The sequence below is a fragment of the Panthera uncia genome, chromosome X (genome assembly GCF_023721935.1).
Source record: "Panthera uncia isolate 11264 chromosome X, Puncia_PCG_1.0, whole genome shotgun sequence".
In the NCBI taxonomy this organism is placed as follows: Eukaryota; Metazoa; Chordata; class Mammalia; order Carnivora; family Felidae; genus Panthera; species Panthera uncia.
The window spans coordinates 24,627,002-24,629,840 of NC_064817.1; the positions used below are offsets into that span (position 1 = coordinate 24,627,002).

At 42.1% G+C, this 2,839-nt stretch overlaps 1 non-coding gene across 1 annotated transcript; it reads right to left on the bottom strand.

Moving 5' to 3' along the window:
• Positions 1–731: 731 nt before the first annotated feature.
• Positions 732–838, bottom strand: LOC125932508 (U6 spliceosomal RNA). The gene has a single exon (XR_007460652.1). It is a non-coding gene; the product is annotated as a U6 spliceosomal RNA (small nuclear RNA).
• Positions 839–2,839: the final 2,001 nt, after the last annotated feature.

The window sequence follows — 2,839 nt, forward strand, 5'->3', positions numbered from 1 at the left end:
TTTTTATCCATTCTGATACCCTATGTCTTTTGGTTGGCGCATTTAATCCATTTACATTCGGTGTTATTATAGAAAGATACAGGTTTAGAGTCATTGTGATGTCTGTATGATTTATGCTTGTAGTGATGTCTCTGGTACTTTGTCTCACAGGATCCCCCTTAGGATCTCTTGTAGGGCTGGTTTAGTGGTGACAAATTCCTTCAGTTTTTGTTTGTTTGGGAAGACCTTTCTCTCTCCTTCTATTCTAAATGACAGACTTGCTGGATAAAGGATTCTCGGCTGCATATTTTTCCTGTTCAGCACATTAAAGATCTCGTGCCAATCCTTTCTGGCCTGCCAAGTTTCAAAAGAGAGATCAGTCATGAGTCTTATAGGTCTCCCTTTATATGTGAGGGCACGTTTACCCCTTGCTGCTTTCAGAATTTTCTCTTTATCCTTGCATTTTGCCAGTTTCACTATGATATGTCGTGCAGAAGATCGATTCAAGTTACGTCTGAAGGGAGTTCTCTGTGCCTCTTGGATTTCAATGCCTTTTTCCTTCCCCAGTTCAGGGAAGTTCTCAGCTATTATTTCTTCAAGTACCCCTTCAGCACCTTTCCCTCTCTCTTCCTCCTCTGGGATACCAATTATGCGTATATTATTTCTTTTTAGTGTATCGCTTAGTTCTCTAATTTTCCCCTCATACTCCTGGATTTTTTTATCTCTCTTTTTCTCAGCTTCCTCTTTTACCAAAAAATATGGAACGCTTCACGAATTTGCGTGTCATCCTTGCGCAGGGGCCATGCTAATCTTCTCTGTATCGTTCCAATTTTAGTATATGTGCTGCCGAAGGTAGCACTTGGCCACCTGGATATTAACATGAGGTGTGTTCCATGCATTCTACAAAGTGTCGCAGATAGACTTACTTGTATGTCACTTTTGCAGCTACGCTGGAGGCAGTGCAATCTAGGGATGGGAACTGAGAGGCACTCATGAGACAGGATTACTTCCAAATTCCAGCCGTGCCTTATGCTAGTGAGGGGATCCTGAGAAAGATACCCACTTGCTGAGCCTTGACTTACTTATCTGGGATAGTATTTAACCTGTAGAGGTATTGTAGGGATTGAAATGTATACTCCATGAAAAGCACCCAAAACATGGTTTGGTACAATCGATTTTAACTTTTTTATTTGAAATATACTATGGTTATTTGTATCCCCATTGTAGGAGTAAAACAAACAATGTAACAATGTAGGCTATTTTAGGTCAATCTGAAGTGCATTTTATATTACAAATTTATTTTTCCCCTTTTCATAATTATTTTGTCGCCCATTCTCTGCTGTGTATTACCTTCCTACTTCTGTTCTACTTATCTTTACATTCTGTTTTCTGTAGAAAATATATATGGGGTTTTTTTCTCTCCATAGTAGTCTGTCACTCCCCTTCACTTCAGTGGCTAAGTTTCATCATATATTCCCAAAATGCAGTGGGAAAACGAGTCAAAATGACACAGTAACTATAGTGTCACAGGGGGTGCCATTAACCAACGATGGAAAAAGAGGGCAGCAAAAGTGGGGTCACTGCAGTCACCCAGACAGAATTTCTAAGTAGGAAGTTAGTTAGGTCATGGTCACTTCTATCCGAAGACCTTCTTCTGCCTATTGTCAGGCCCTCTCATCTGCGCCCCCCCCCCCATCTTTCCACCAACCTCTTATTTATATCCAGATGGAAATTCCCTAAGAAGATTAATCCAAAAATCCTCTTCTCCCTCGGTAGGGACAAAAACTCCCATTTATTCCCATTTATTCAGTGCACCTCCTCTTGGTGGTCCTTCAAAAGGAAGGACATGTAATTTAATAATTCTGACTAAGGTGTGAAGCTCTCTGATGTGTTAGCAATTGTAAAGAAGAATATTGTAAACCGAACTAATCTTACAGATAGTATCAGCAGCTCTGTGAAGTATCCACTGGAACCCCAGAACTGCTTTTCCTGTGCTGAAGGTGGACTTTCATCTATCACCTGAGGAGAGAACATGTGGATCTTTCTTAGGACAGTGCTGCCTGCCCGCCAACAGCAGTTGGATTTCTACAGTTTTGCCATGTTGGTGTACCCATGGCAGTGTTTGTGAAACATTCAAATCGTTTCTTGCACTCTTCCCTTATAATTTTATAAGAAAAAGAATTTAAAAACAGGAGAGTGAAAGAGAAGAAGGTGCAATCAAGACAAAGATTGGAATATCCTGTATGCCGAGAGAAGACCCTCGCGGGAATCACATGCTGACCCTAGGTTCAAGCGCTCAGGAAAAGAACGCCAACGAATGCACATTAGTACTCAGATGTTAAAAGAGGACTCTTGTACAAGTTTCTGCCGAGGCCCAAAGAGAGAGCAAGAAGCTGAATGAGGTTTACAGTCACGATGCAGGAAGCACAGAGTTTACATGATCCTTAATCCCTCGCCCACATCTGAGTATGGAAATGGGGAAGGTGAAAGGAATGTTTGAGGGAGCCCTTTGTGAAAGCTGAGGGTACCTCAAAGGTGGAGTGGCAGACGTACTTGCCCTTGCAACTGAAGTCAACCGAAGGACTTTAAGGAGGCAACTTGTAGAGCTAATCAGTGTCCTTGCAGTTTGGAGAACACCATGGATTAGTGTGGGTCTCTCGCCGGGAAATCTAAGGGCAACAGACAGGCTACGGAGAACACAGAAGAGCGGAGCACAGAAACCGGTGGCTGAGTTGGGCAACCACACTCTCAAAGCTTGCAAGAGCAAAAAAACAAAACAAAACAAAACAAAAACAACACACACACACACACACACAACTGAAAAAACAACAAAAAAGAGTGTTTCCCTTCCAGAGGGGGG